The sequence below is a fragment of the Lissotriton vulgaris genome, chromosome 4_1 (genome assembly GCF_964263255.1).
Source record: "Lissotriton vulgaris chromosome 4_1, aLisVul1.2, whole genome shotgun sequence".
NCBI lineage: Eukaryota > Metazoa > Chordata > Amphibia > Caudata > Salamandridae > Lissotriton > Lissotriton vulgaris.
In genome coordinates this window covers 1,127,800,105-1,127,817,160 of record NC_141691.1, presented here as the reverse complement: position 1 = coordinate 1,127,817,160, position 17,056 = coordinate 1,127,800,105, and positions in this window count along the sequence as shown.

The window sequence follows — 17,056 nt, the reverse complement described above, 5'->3', positions numbered from 1 at the left end:
ATAAGCTTCAGACAGTGTTACAAACACTGCTCAGAACTCTCAACGATGGCACTCAACATCCAGGACTTGCCATCCGGATCTTGGCGCCTTGTGCTGGTTCCGACCTATTCACACATCGGTCCACTACTGACATCACCTCATAAGCCAACGGGGCACCCCACACCGACTTTCGGCGCAGCATTGTAGGATGGCCACACCAGTGCGGCAACTTGCTGGACACAACCTCGGTGCCATCCGAATCTCGGTGCGTTCGAGTCACTGTACCGCAAGAGTGACCGGAACTCAGCTGGACACGCCGTCTTTCGGCGCAGCATTGTAGGATGGCCACACCAGTGCGGCAATTTGCTGGACACCACCTTGGGCAATAGTGAAGCTGCAGCAGGTGCAAATAAGCTTCAGATAGTCTTACAAGCACTGCTCAGAACTCTCAACTATGGCACTCAACATCCAGGACTTGCCATCCGGATCTTGGCGCCTTGTGCTGGTTCCGACCTATTCACACATCGGTCCACTACTGACATCACCTCATAAGCCAACGGGGCACCCCACGCCGACTTTCGGCGCAGCATTGTAGGATGGCCACACCAGTGCGGCAACTTGCTGGACACCACCTCGGTGCCATCCGGATCTCGGCGCGCTGTGATGCCTTCGGCCTACTGTAGCCGCAAGTGCGGACGCAACTCAGTTGGACGGCGAGTGAAAAGATAAGGGGCGCCGCACTGCAGCCGAGGAGCCTCCATCTTGGGGGAGACGCACAGCCCCCACTGACTGACGTGACCTCACAGGCCAACGGGGCGCCCCACGCCGACTTTCGGCGCAGCATTGTAGGATAGCCACACCAGTGCAGCAACTTGCTGGACACCAACACGGTGCCATCCGGATCTCGGCGCGTTGTGCTGCCTTCGGCCTATTCGCACATCGGTCCGCTACTGACGCCGCCTCACGTGCCAACGGATTTTCTACGCTTTTTGTAGCCCTATGCCGCATAACAGGTCATATGACTTGTTTATAAAACTTTTCATTGGTTCATTTTACTTTTGGTTTCCTAAAGATGGAAGGCTTGGTCATATGACCTAAAAATAACACTTTTCATTGGTTTAGAACATTTTTTTTTCCCAAACGATGAAAGCCCCACCTTGTTTCTGGATGTTTCAGACTGAAGCTGGCGTCAGCATGAGAGCACCACCATCTCGTGGCTCCGTCGTGGTCATTCCGCGAGCAATCATGGCAGCCGCTCCCAACCGGAAGCCTGCAGGAGTCGAGGGCCCCCAAGACTTTTGTAGAATCTTCACGGCTGAGGGGACGCTTTCGAGGATGGAGCCCAAGCCCTAGCAGGCAACCGTCCGAGTTCCAAGGTGTCCCAGGGCCATTTTAGTGGACCAGGCCCAAATCCGAAGAGCCGTCCACCATTTTAAGAATCCAATGGCAGCCGCCTATCGCTGCACCGCAAGAGTGGGCGCAACTCAACTACATGGTGAGCGAGACGCTGTAGCCGCAAGAGCGGGCGATAAACAGCTGAATGGAGGACGAGGCACAGTGTAGCAAAAGCGGGCGGAATGGCAACTGAAACGGTAAAGGGGCGCCACAGTACAGCAGACGAGCCTCCACCTGGGGACGCCCGTTCACGCCGCCTCCCCCACGCCCCCCCCCCCCCCGGGGCGCCCCACGCCGTTTTTCGGAGCAGCATTGTAGGATACCAAAACCAGTGCGGCAAGTTACTGAACATCACCTGGGTGCCATCCACATCTCAGCGCGTTCTGCTGCCTTGGGACTATTCGCACAACAGACCGCTACTGACGAGGCCTCCCCGCGCACCACCCGGGACGCCCCACGCCGTTTTTCGGAGCTGCATTGTAGGAAACCAAAAACCAGTGCGGCACCCAGGTAACATCACCTGGGTGCCGTCCAGAACTCAGCACGTTGTGCTGCCTTGGGACTATTCGCACAAAAGACAGCTACTGACCATTGTTGCTTCTTTTTGCCAAAAAATGTTTAAATGTATTTACAGTTTTTGTTGCGTTCGATATATTTATAAAGTTAATAAAGTTTTATAATCCTACTTTGTTGGAGTACTATATATTTTTAAAAAATCGGGTGAATGGGGCCTTGAATCGGGTTATTGTCATGTATGGGGTAGTGAATAGGGTGAAAGGGAGGTGTCGGGCGGGCACAGGGTGTGATTCTCAGGGAAGAGCAGCGCAGATGGGGGGAAGTTTATGGCCCATGCATGAGAGAGAGAGCGGGGGTGACCAGTGTGTGGGGGAGATGCTTGCGAGGGTGGGGAGCCGTGCTGAGGATCGGCGGCGTGCAGAGAGTGGGTCTGGTCAAGGCATCTAAAATGGCTGCCGTGCACGACAAAATTGTGGCATTGGAAAAAAGGCAAGATGGCGCAGACAATGTTTATCAATAAGGATTCATTTATAACAAAATATTTTATCGCAGTGACAAATTGGCGGTCAACACTTCCTGATTTCCATCGAATCGAACGTTAACAGACGTCACGCAGCAAAAAAAAAAAAACGCTCACGCACAGCCGCTGGAAGACATGTATCAACATATATGAGCCTCCTCAGCCACCCTCAGAAAACATAAGGGATCAGGATACGTCTCCCGCACCCCCTTATACCTAGTAATTTAATTAAAACGAAACACAAAATGGCGAATTCCCGTTTCGCTACCAGTTTGCGGCCCAGTTCGCGGCCTGAGAAGCACTTCTACCGTGAAAAATCAATTTTTTTTTATTTTCCCCACGGGACCCTTTAATAACCCCAACATCATTCCTAGGGGGTCAAGAGGGGTCTACCTTGCCTCCTTTCATTAAATTCCCCCTTCGTTTTTCACCTCTTCTTCTCTCTCGATCCTACCGAGAGACAAGATGGCGGCCGCACAGCCGCTGGAAGACATATATCAACATATATGAGCCTCCTCAGCCACCCTCAGAAAACATAAGGGATCAGGATACGTCTCCCGCACCCCCTTATACCTAGTAATTTAATTAAAACGAAACACAAAATGGCGAATTCCCGTTTCGCTACCAGTTTGCGGCCCAGTTCGCGGCCCGAGAAGCGCTTCTTCCGTGAAAAATCAATTTTTTTTATTTTCCCCACGGGACCCTTTAATAACCCCAACATCATTCCTAGGGGGTCAAGAGGGGTCTACCTTGCCCCCTTTCATTAAATTCCCCCTTCGTTTTTCTCCTCCTCTTGTCTCTCGATCCTACCGAGAGACAAGATGGCGGCCGCACCGGACTGTTTAGAATGTTGACAGACACCGGAGAGCCAATCAGCTTCGCTACGCAAAGCTCCGTTACGCGAAAAGTAAGCGGACCGGAGCGCAGCCCGGAGCGCTGTTACAGATATATATCTTGTTTTGAACGTTAATTTCTCAAAATCCACTGGAGCACATATATTGAGACCTAGCAAAGGCACATCGGGCTAACAGTCCCTACAATTTTGCCAAGTTTCGTGCAAATCCATTCAGCCGTTCGAGCTAAAAGTGAGGCCAACCGCCCTATGGAAATTAACATGGGGAAAACGCGTTTTGGGACCCCCCTTTTTTCTCGGCCCCCCCTTGACGAAACCCCCCAAATTTTAAAGGGCTGCTCAGAAACAAAATGTGCCATTTTCCTGAAAATTTCAGCCGATTCCGTCCACAAACGCCAAAGTTATTAGACATAGAATTTTCAAAAATCCCATAGGGAAAAAATCCTAACTATATATACCTACTGGCGAGACGCCAGTAGGTAATATATATATATATATATATATATATATATATATATATATATATATATATATATATATATATATATATATATATATATATATATATATATATATATATATATATATATATATATATATATATATATATATATATATATATATATATATATATATATATATATATATATATATATATATATATATATATATATATATATATATATATATATATATATATATATATATATATATATATACACATATAATCCTGGAGCCCACGGTGGCTCCGGCCGTGGAGGGATCGCACCGCCTGGAATCAACAGAAGGACCGCAGGAGAGGTAGAGATCCTCTTTTACAATGGAGCGGCAGGCAGTATAATTAAACATGCAGAGTTTAATTCTGGAGCCCACTGGAGGGCTATTATTATATCCTGAATTGACATACAGGAAAAGAATCCACTAGAGGGTATAAAATGCAAAAATGTACTACATTGTATTGAACTTGATGATGGAGGCACACCTGGGGCCCATTGAAGTTGTAATAATTAGCGAGAGAAATGTGGCCGCAATGATTTGTTTTCCTGATATGTGGCCTCTGACGAGAGGCGAGAGTGCTTCGAAACGCGTAAGGTCAAGGGATGAAGCATCGGGATTGAAAGCTGCATGTTTTTCAAATAAAAGGTTTTGAAAACCGACCTGCGAGTGGTGTGCGGCCTCAAATCTGAGCACTTTAGATACATATACATGTACACATACATATATAAATGCACACTCTGTTTAAAACAGAAGCACATTGATTCCAAACTCACAAGGATTCCAAGTACTTTATTGCACAGTGAGATATGTGGCAGCTTGCTTATTTCAACAGCTCCTAATGCTTTTCAGTGTTACTCTTGAGCCTTGATCACTGGTTCGGCATAGTCTCTGTTTTGTAAATGACCAGGTGTCATTTAAAGACTATTTGATTAGTTGTGATGTAGGCATCCATTTTAAATCTAAATTACATGTGCATTAAACTTAATCTGTACTTTGTGTGTGTGTGTGTTTATACCTATATAATATATACATGCATATTACCTACTGGCAGACTCCAGTAGGTAGTTATAGTTAGGACCTAGTTTCCATACGAAAAGCGTTTTTTGTTTTCCCAATATCCTTGGCGTTGTTTGACGATTCCTCACAAACTTTTCCAAACTAGTGGGGTTCTCCGGTCAGCTCCTGTTTTAAAAGTTTCGGGGTGATTCGTCAAGCAGGGGCTGAGAAAAAAGGGGATCCCAAAATGCGTTTTCCCCATGTAAATTTCCATAGGAAACTTTAGACAAAGCTACAACCCGAACTGTGGAACGGAATTACATAAAATTTGGCAAAAAAGGTAGGTATTGGTTTAGAAAGAGCCCTTTTTGTTAAATTGTGTAAATCCATTCAGTAGCTCCTGAGAAATTAAACACAAAAAAATATATTGATATCTGAGCACCGAGGAGGATGTGTGACCCCTTCTTAGCACAAGTTCAATTCTGATTGGCTGCCAACACTACAAAACAGGAAGTGTTGGCAGCCATCTTTTTACTCGATAACCAAGTCACATATCAGAAAAAAACATGAAAAAGAAGAAAAGGGGGCAGGGTAGAAACACCCTGACCCCCTAGGCCTGCTCAGTGGGTCCCACAAGGACCCCCAGGACCAACAAAGCATTTTTTTTTAAATGGCAGAATTTGTATTGGGGTCGCAAATCCTGCTGCAAATCCTGCCGTGAAAATAACAAAAACATCAAGCGTGGGCTCCAGCGCTTCATTTTCAAAAATCCTCCGGGTGGGCCAGGTCCTGGGGGCAATCATTTGTGGGGGCCTGTGGAGGTCCCTGCAGCCGTGGGGACAGCCACCGCCCCTGGGCTTTGTTGTAAAATGCGTGGGGGGCTCCCAACCCCCCAACACTGCCCCGGGAACCTCCTCTGGGCATTCAAAATTTGCCCCTTCCCAATTTTATTTTTAAATAAATAAAAAGTGGTCAGGCCCTGGGGAATGGGGGCCCAGGGCCCCAAAAATAAAACAGAAGGGGGGCCACCCAGTCCCCCTTGTAAAAAGAATATTAAAAAAAATTGGCATCTAGCCGGAGGCCACATCCCTTTTTTCCAACACACTTCAAAGGCGACCCCTGGCGCATTGTTAGTTGGGAAGTTCATTCCCCTTGAATACTGTGCCACAAAGTTGTATTGCAGAGAGGTGGTCTGAGGCTACACCCCTTTTTACACCACTCCGCAACGCAGCTCTGTGGAGCTTACTGGAGGTACCTGGTGGGCTAGTTGGCCCCCAGGGACCCTTAGGATTCAAGGGGACTTAATCTCCCAACTTATAATGCACCAGGAGGTGCGTTTACACAGTGGTGCAGGGAGGGGGTGGGGCCTGATATGACAAGTGTGAAATCAACCCCCTGGCGCATTGTAAATTGTGGGATTAAGTCCCCTTGAATCCTGAGGGTCCCTGGGGGCCAACTAGCCCACCAGGTACCTCCAGTAAGCACCACAGAAGTGCATTGCAGAGAGGTGGTCCGAGGCCATGCCCCTTTTTACACCACTCTGCAAATACGCTTCTTGGCGCACTATTTGTGGGGCGATGAGGTCCCCTTGTGTCCTGAGGACTTCAGGACACAAGTGGACTTCATCCCCCGATCAGCAGTGCTCCAAGAGGAGCGTTTGCAGAGTGGTGTAAAAAGGGGGAGTGGCCTTGGACCACCTCTCTGCAATCCAGCTCTGTGGCACCTATTGGAGGTACCTGGTGGGCGAGTTTGCCCCCAGGGACCCTCAGAATTCAAGGGGAAATAACTCCCCAACTAACAACATGCCAGGGGGTGCATTGGCAGAGTAGTGGAGAAAGGGTGCGTGGCCTTTGTCTACCTCTCAGCAATCCCATTGCGTGGGGCTTACTGGAGGTAAGAGGTAGGCTAGTTGGCCCCTGAAGGACCCCCAGCAGCAAGGGTACGTCAATCCCAATCCAAGAGCGCCCCAGGGAGCACGTTTGTAGAGTGGTGGGCAAAGGGGGCATGGCCTGTTATGAGTACTTATCAATGCTGCTGTGTGGTACTTACTGGAGATAACAAGAGGGGAAGTGTGCCCCAAAGGATGTCCTTGGGGGCCAACTACCCCTCTTGTTAACTCCAGTAAGTCCCACACAGTGGGATTGCTAAGACGTCTTCGGAGATCATGCCCCCTCTTTCTCCACCACTCTGCAAACACACCTCCTGGGAGACTACGGGATAGGGGACGAAGTCCAATTTAGTCCTGATGGAGTTTGGGGACCAAGAAGCCCTCCTGGTACCTCCTGTAGGTCCTACACAGCAGAATTCCTGAGTGCTGGTCAGAGGCCCAGCACCCTATCTCTACCACTCTGCAAACTTGACTGCTACTGCATCTTTCTACACCTCTGACTTAGAGGTAGATTTAATCCCCCTGCCTACAGAGGAGGCCATGCTAATCACAGGGGTACCCCAATGCATGGTGTTCCCTAGTGTATGTAGGTGTTTTCACTGTATTTGAATTGTCTTTTAGCATAGCACTGGTTCTAGGCCTGGTTAGTCAGAGTCAGTTACCACCAGTACCCATCAGCAAAAAGTTGGGGGCACAGGATGATTTTGCAACAAGGCCTCCTTCTGCTTCTCTGTTGGTTCTTTCTGCACATGTCTTGCTTCTTCCTGCACTTTTCTTCATCTTTCTGGATTTCTGTAGCCTCTTTCTGTATTTCTTTCGCTTCTTTCTGTGCATTTGTTCCTCTTTTTTCAAATGTCCTACCTCTGTAGGCATAGTTAAAAAATAGCATTTAAAAAAACCTTCGAAATTCACTGAAAAAACCATAGGTTTCAGGGACGTTATAGTTAGAAATTAGCATTAAAAAACCCTTGCAATTCACTGAAAAAAACATAGGTTTCAGGCATATTATAGATCAAAATTAACATTTAAAAAACCTTAGAAATTCACTGAAAAAACCACAGGTTTCAGAGACTTTATAGTTAGTTTGACATTTCACTCGTACAAAACCAGAGAAATTTGGTTGTTATAGTTAGTTCAGCTCACTATAACCTGCGCCCCCGCAATGCGCTGCTGATGATGTACTAAGAGTAGAATAGATTTTTAGTAACCTGAAGAGGATCGCAGCCAGTCCCAAGTACTCTAGTCACGAAACATGTTGGTGCTTTTCTTGATCAAACAGTGAAAAGGTACAGGGGCAGAGATAGAGTGGTCATCATGGTCCCTCTCTGTCAAAGCAATGCCGACTCACACAGGAGGTAGTGAGGTTCCCTTCATGGTCGCCAACAGAGTGGGTGCCCTGGGTGGGATCAGGACTCTTACAAGTGAGGCTGGGCTCCAGGGAATGGGTCCCCAGGGCCAAAATTGGCCCAAAGTGGGACCGCAGGACTGCACGCACCCCCTCCCTTAAAGGTAAAAAATATATTTTTTAAAAAGGACAGGCCCTGGGGAATTGGGTCCCCGGGGTTAAAATTGGTCCATGAGGGGGCCATTCACCCGCACCCCCTTAATGTTCAAAATTATATATTTTTTAAAGGCGTGGGGATGGGATATCTATGGCCAAATTCAGCCCAAGTTGGGGGGGCCCTCGACCCCCTCCCTTAAATTATAAGAATAAATCAAAATAAATTGAGCCCAAGGGGTGGGGTCAATGGGGTTGAAATCAACCAAGGGAGCAGGGCCTCTACCATTACAAATCAGCCGGGCCCTGTGGGATGGGATACCCGGGGCTGAAATTAGCCCAGGTTGGGGGGCCGCACAGCCCACCAAATAAATGAAAAATAAAAAAAGACCAACAAGTCACCTGAGGCCCTTTTTCCACCACTCTGCAAACATGCCTCCTGGTGCAGTGCTGGTTGAGAGATGAAGGATGCTGAGGACCCTTGGGGGGGCATAAACCCTCCTGTTACCTCCAGTAAGTCCCACAGAGTGTGATTACTGGGATGACTCCAGAGGCCATGCCCCCTTTCTCCTCCACTCTGCAAACCTGCCTCTTGGCACACTACTGGTCGGGGATGAAGTCCCCTTGGAGGCTAAGGACCCTGGGGGGCCAACAAGTCTACATGTTACCTACAGTAAGTCCCACAGGGCACGATGGCTGAGAGGTCTTGAGAAGACATGCCCCCTTTCTTGACCGCTCTGCAAATGCCCATCCTGGTGCGTGCACGGCTGGTTGGAGGATTAATTCCCCTTGGCTCTAGAGTATCCTTAAGAGCCAAAAAGCCTTCCTGTTACCTCCAGTAAGTCCCAAACAGCGGAATTGCTGGGAGGTCTGGGGCCACTATCCCTTTACCACACCTCTGCAAATGTTCCTCCTGGTGACTGCTGGTTGGGGGATGAAGGCTTCTTGGATGTTGACAGTTCTTGTTGGCCCAGAAGCCCGCCTGTTACCTCTAGCAAGTCTGACACAGCAGGATTCCTGAGAGCTGGTTGGATGCCCCATCCCTTTTCTCCACCAGTCTGCAAATTTGACCGCTAGTTCAAAGAAAATAGAAATTCACTTTAAAAACCAAAGGTTACATGGGTGTTATGAAAATAGATTTTGAAAAGCTTTATAAATTCACTGAAAAAAGCAAAGGTTACAGGAACATTATAGCTAAGATTTCACTCACACAAAACCAGTGAAATTTGGCAGTTATAGTTACCAGAGCTAACTATAACTTATGCCCCTGCAATGCACTGCTTATGACTTCACATAATACATCACTCATGACTCGTCAGTGGCATTACTGATGGCATCTCAAATGATATCACTGATGACATCATCCTGAGAACCACTCACACATTTACTCACACCCCATATAACCTCCTGAACACCCACTCACATACCCGCACTACCACTCATAACCATTTACAGACTTATACCAGTACTTAAGTATCCACTCAATCCCCCAGAGCTGCTCACATACCCACTCACTCTCGCACTCATACAGCCACTCATACAACCATTCACTGAACCATACAGCTACTCAAACAACCAGTCACAAACCTATATAGCCAGTTATATAACCACATCCTTCTCCATACAACTATTCAAACACCTACTTAATTACCTACTAAGTCACTCACACATCAGTCACTCACCTAATCAGCCTCTCAACAGAGCCACTCAACAACTCGAACACCCACACAACTACTTACATACCCATTCACACATCTATGCTAGCACTCACATATCCACCTACTCACCAATACAACCATTCACAAAGACAGTCACTCTCCCATACAGGTGCTCACACACTAGCTCACTTATCTAAACACTCACTCAAACAGCCACTCGCTCACCCATTGAGCCACTTACATACCCGGGCACTCACTCATACAGTCATTAAGACATCCACTCATTAACCCACACAATCACTACACACTCACTTACCCACCCATAAAGCCACTCTCACCACTACTCACCCACACATACAGCCACTGACACCCCCACTCACTCACCAAAACAGCCATTCACACAGCATCTCACTCCCACAGCTACTCGCACACCACTTATACACGCATAACAACCCTGTAACCTTTGTATTTTAAGTAAATATATATGTGTGTGTATATATATAATCACAGCGACACTTACAGTCACTCACTTAACCATACACCTACTCACAAAGCCACTCACTCACCCATACAGTTACACCACACAGCCAATCACTCGCCCATACAGCTACTCACACACTCAGTCACTCACCCATAAAGCCAGTTATATAACTACATACTCATCCATACAGCTACTCACACACCCACGTATGTGCTTACTAAGTCACTCACACATCAGTCACTCACCCAATCAGCCTCTCACCACAGCCACTAACTCGCCCATACAAGCCCTTACACACTCATATAACCAATTACATACCCATTCACACATCCATGCAAGCACTCACACATCCATGTGCTCACCCATACAACCATTCACAAAGACACTCACTCTCCAATACAGCCATTCACACACTAACTCACTTATACAAACACTCACTCAAACACCCACTCACTCACCTATAGTCACTACAAACCCACTTACCCACCTACAGGGCCATTAACACCACCACTCACCCACCCATACAGCGACTGACACAATTACTCACTCACCAATACAGCCACTCACACATCATTTCACTCACCCACACAGCTACTCACACACCACTTATACACCCATTACAACTTTTAACCTTTGAATTTTAAGTGAATATATATATATATATGTTTGTGTGTATTGTGTGTTTTATAACACACACACATACACAGAGCCACTCACACAGTCACTCACTTAACTATACACCTACTCGCAAAGCCACTCACTCACCCATACAGTCACTTCACACAGCCAATCACTCACCTATACAGTCACTCCCCCACCCATTTACTCACCCATGCAGCTAATCAGACCCCAATTCACTCACTCAAACGGGCTGTTCACAGAGCCACTCGCTTACCCATATAACCACTCATCGAGCCACTCACACACCCCACCACTACTTATGTACTCATCCCCACATCCATACAAGCACTCACATGACCACTAACTCACCCATACACCCACTCACACAGACACTCACTCTCCAATACTATTTGTCATACATCAACTCAAATAGCCCCTCACCCTCCCTGGTTTTGTACGAGTCAAATCTTTTTTTTTCAGTGAATTTTTAAGTTTAAAAAATATAATATTTCCTCACGATAATGTCCCTGTAACCTTTGTTTTTTCAGTGAATTTCTAAAGTGTTTTAAATTCTATTTCCTAACTATTACGTCCTTGTAACCTTTGTTTTTTTCAGTGAATTTCTATGTTTTTTAGGTCGAGCCTAGGCAGTGCGCATGCGCTGTCTGCAAGACCTGTTTAAACATACAAGTAGAAAAATCCTGCCTACTACTTACCATTGGCTCATTCATACGTTGCTCTTCCGGTCAAAGCTTAGGAGCACCGGCAAAGTACAGTCTCCTTACACTTACTTTTTTCATCCTTTAATTCAATTTTAACTTAGTTTGGGGTTAAACTGTGTCATCAAAGACCATTGAATACATGCTCATCGGTGTTTTCAACATCGTTTATGGACTAAGTAATTTCATAACATGCATGTGTGCACCCTCCAACATTGGTTTGTGGGCTTGGTTTGAACTTGTTTTTATTATCTGTAGGTATTTACTGCCTGTTTCTTTCGATTTATCACACAGCGCCCTCTACATGGTCGGGTGCCGCACTTCATGGCCACTTCAGGTGGCGTGGCATATTACACAATATTGTGTCTGGCTCTTGACCATCCACCATTCCATGCTCTTCTCAGATTCCATACTTATGTTTTCGGCAAGCCCTCTCCGTTCCTGTACAACTCTTGTTTATTACTGGCATGGCAGTAGTATGCCAGCCACTTCACGAGGCTTGTGGTGTGTTTTCCTTCATCAACATGGTACATGACTTGCTTCATCTTTTAACATAGGAGCTCATTCCCAGGGTTTGCTTGCTGTGTGTTTTTGGTTGTTTTGTGTGACTTTAGTTGGTGAAACATTTTGCTTTCTCCCTCCCAGCGGAGGCGCAGGACGTGTGAACTTACTAGACCTGGTCACAGCAGCACTTCACCTGTGCACAGGCCGGTAAGATCTCTTTTTTTCACACTATACCTTGGTGTGGGTGGCTGTACTCTCTGCTTACACAGGAGCTCTGAACATTAAGTAGGAACAGGAGAGGCTGCATGAATCGCATGCACCATGTCACGTCTCTGCTGCTTGAAGAAATAAACTGCATGTATGTGAATTAGCTTAATCAGTGCTACACCACTGGTCTAGGTATAATAAAACATGACCAATTGGCAACATTGTAAAAGTTGTACTGTGTGACAAGGTTCTACCCAGACTGCTTTGAATAGAAATTTACCAGATGACATTGCATCATTGAGTAAATTATGCTCCAATCCTGTGCTTTTCTTGAATGACAGTGCATAATGGGTGTTGTCGTTAGTGGTTTGTCGCAACACATATTGAAGTAATAATACACCTCAAATGTATAATTTCTAAACCCAAAGCCCGGGACTAGAATCTGGTGTTGCTCATTACATGACTGAGTCTGATGGTTCTGTTCACTAAAGCGTGATTATGTGTGACACCACCTCCGCCCCATCACATCTTGTCAGTCCATGCAACCTTTCATACTCCTGAGATGGATGAAATGATTACTGTATAGTTGGGTAACAACTGTTACATAGTGCCAAGAAACTCTCGGGTGCATGTGTGCTTACAAGGGCATATGGTACATTATCATGCTATGGTGTTATTTTATAGGGTCGGCTCTAGTAACTTTGGAGCCTAGTTCAGATAAAGCCGCAAAAGCATACTGTGGTCACTAAAGTCTGAGGCTGGAATGAAAGCTTTTGGAAGTGAGAAAGGCACTCTGTCCTAGTTAACATTAGCGTGCCTCCCCTTCCTGGTCTGAGTGAATGAAAATGCTGTAAATTGAACATCCTTCTACCACAATATCCTCATCTGTTAACCTGTCTGATTTTGAAACTGCCATTCACTTCACAAACAACAAAAGACGGGTACAACCGGGTTTAACCCACAAATCTCCCCTCCTTCAGCACCTCACCCCCACAGTCTAGAATTACTTATCCATGACAAGCCGCAGTGCTTCTGTCTTCAACCACCTTGGGTTGTGGGATGCATCCTTAAAAAGCATTTGTTGCTCTTTTATAGGAGCTTCCCTTTAATCAGTATGTAGCATGGTGCACAGAGCCAAGCACTTAAAAACGTATTTAACTTCTAAGTCATCCTCCTTATCTTTGGTATTTATTTATTTATGCTGGAAAGTCACTGATTGTGTGCTTGTAGATTCGTTTTCCTTCCCTCTGTCCTCCATCACCTCTTCCCCCTCCCAATTAAACACAGCCAGATCGCCCCGTACATCTAAACATGACTTTTTTTATCACCCTACAAAGTGCATCTTTTCGCTTCCCCAAACTCGGGAACCTGCAACACTTCTCCTTTCATTCCTTTTTATTCTTTGCATTTTTTTATAATTTGCTGTCCCTTCCAACCACCCATTCATCTTTTGAAGGACATTTGCTCTGGCCATAAATTCAAGATGGGGTGGAAAAACCAAGATCTCACATTACAGACCAAGGAATGCACCATCTGCATCACTAACAATTCACAAGCTCAGTACCAGCTACTGGCTTTCTCCAAAATGTAAATACAGACAGATTATTTTTCTCTTGTCTTGCCTAGATGTTTAGTGCAACATACAAAACAATTCTTCACCACACAATTCCCACCACACAATACAACACCATCTAACAAAATGACACTCCATATAATACCACTAAAAGCAGCATAATTCAACTCCACATAATTACACTCTACTCAATACCAGATAAATATACACCACATAAAAACTACTCTATGCCACATAGCAACAATCTACATGAATACACTCCACGCCATGCCACATAATTCCAATCAGCATAATTTCACTCAACACTACACACCACACTGCTCAAATCCACTCCAAACCACACAACTACACCCAACACAATTCCACAACTAATAATTCCAATTCAACCCACATAATTCTACTCCAAAACATACATCTACTTCACTCCAAACCCAACACATGGGTAAAAGACATTCTCATTTATAATGCCGATAGCTCTAGCTCTCACAAATGCAAGACCTATTGGCATTACCACACATTCCAAAAGGACAGTGGAGCATTTATATTGAATTAAAAGGCATATATTATTTATACTTTTACTATTTACAAAGTTGCTAATAATACAGTATGCATACAATATTCAGGTACGTGCAAGCTCCTGTGTGCTCTTCCTGTTGTCTCCGGCAGTGGTGTAATTGCAGCGCTGGAGGGGCACATTACATATGCAAAAATTGCAACTTTCCTCTCTCTTTTAAAATGCTACTAGTACCGCCACTACTTTCCACGGTTTCCTCTTCATCCTCTTTCCTTCCAATCACCTTAGATAGGTCAAATGATCACTCCCCTGCAGAAAAAACATAACTAAGAAACATGGTCATTTGCAACGCCAATAGCTCCAACATTCATTCATGAGAGACCGACTGCATTGCAAATGCTTGAATAATGTTATTTACTTACTATAACATTCATGTAACCTTTGGTGTTTCCAGTTAATTTCTTAGTTTATGTAAATTTAATTTCCTACCAGAAATCTGTAACCTTTTTCAGAGTGGGTGTTTGAGGGCTTCTATTGGCGCACAAGTGCCTGAGTGGATCTGTGAGTGGGTGTGTGAGTGGCTGTAGGGGAGAGTGAGTGGCTGTGTGTGTCTGTATGTATGCGAGAATGATTGGCTGTGTCACTGACTGTATGAATGAGTATCTGTGGATACAAGAAAGAAACCACTTGTCACAGACAGTGCAGATCAGATTTAATTTCAATAGATGAACAGTGAATTCACATTCAGTAAGGATTTCAGATAATTTTTTTACATGAAATACGAAAGGGAACCCATTTACTTTCTCTTCAGCAAGCCCAAGAAGTTAAAATCATTTGTGCTTTACTGAAGTGCACTTTCAACAGGGGCACCTGCTGTGTGTATATTTCTAACTACTTCCCATTGTCATTTAATGTGTGGAAAATGAACATCAGGGCAATAATGGAAGCACATTTTTTCATAGAAGGGTCCACCTTGATAAAGGTCAAAGCAATCGCAGTACTTTCTACTACTTAGTCAGTGCTACCCCGTTGGGCAAATATTTAGACCATATTCTTTACTACAGTTGATTAAAGGACCATGAGGTAATGATTTTGGTTACCTTGTGTGCATGATTTTTTTATTACTTTTTTTATATCTGCGTATCCATCTCAAAATTTGGAAGATCTGCTGAGCTTTTTAATTGAACATTTTTTGGGGATAATCAAATATCCTCTTGAACTCTTCCAATAGGTACTTTTGGGTGTTGTGGGAAATTCCTGGAACCAGCGTGATTTTTCAAAACACTTAAAATTATAAGTAGATATATAAAAATTTATAGTTGAGATAAAAGATATACTGATATTATGTATTAGTATAATATATGTACTCATACGTGATTTAATGTTATACACATATTTTAATATATATTTTGGTATTATTGAATGCCATGTGACACATGAATAAAGCAATATGATTGGTTTAAACAGTTTTCATACCTCAATAGATGAAGTGCCTTCCCATTTTTAGTTACTTTTTGGTGTAGTTGTGTGATTTCACACCTTCATTTACAGCTGTAGAAACCCTACATTTTTGAGTGGTTTTTCCATCTAAAAATGTCACCTTCTAGATCTAGTGAGGTCCGAAACCCAGAGGAGAATGGATCACTACTAGAGCAGGAAGAGGTGCCAAAAGGAATTAGAGTATTGCATATACATTTTTCTCCATCCCTTCCAGTGAGTCAAAGGGCTCAACATGAGTGGTGCAGGGCAACATCTGTTGAAAATACTTTCTAGAGGCACGGCTAAAAAACACAGCCATGGAATATTGTCAGTGCTGAAGCACCTCAAAACCATTCCTCTCAGCCACCTCTTCAGAGTGGGGAAGGAATGTGAGGCAGCAGGAGCACCTGTTACATTGCTGTCCCTGGTACTGAAGCCTTCCCTGCAGTATTTCCTCAACTGAAAGATATGGGCACCTTTTACGGGAAGTGTAACAAGGTGTTATCTGTGGGTGAGCTGTCTCTCTGTAATTCTGGAAGCAAAATGATGCCACAGATTTTATTTATTTATTTTAACCTGTTGCACACATTTTTTGCAAGTTGTTTTTTAGTTCTATTTTTCAGTTGCTGTTTTTTTAAATGAAAAAATGACACCCAAAAAATAATAACATCAGGAACCTAAAAAATAAAGTTCCGGAAAAAACGTTTGTTTTTTTAGAATCGCCTTATCTGGTATAAATAAATAATAGCTATATGTTTTTTGCTGGTATGTCATTGTAAAAAACTTCTTTAAATACAATACTGCCAATCTATACTAATATAATAAACAGAGAGCCCAAACCTTTGAGGCGGGTAATCTCAGGAACCACAGCACCAATCACAACACCCAATACAGCGTTGGAAAGGGCAGTTGCAGCAGGACATTGGCTATGCAGACGCCCACCATATACATTTAAAAGGTAAAAGAACCGTGCCAGGAAAGTAGTCCGTTGTGGGCGTGTCTACGTTATGCTGTGGGCGTGTGCTGGGGGCGTGACAAACGCTGGGGGCGTGTGGTTTGTTCCGCCCTTCATGCCATGTCTCATATCGTGTGCTAATCCCACCCTGCTTCCTTTAAATACCCCTGCACCCCATAATCATAACCCACTCTTACTCCTT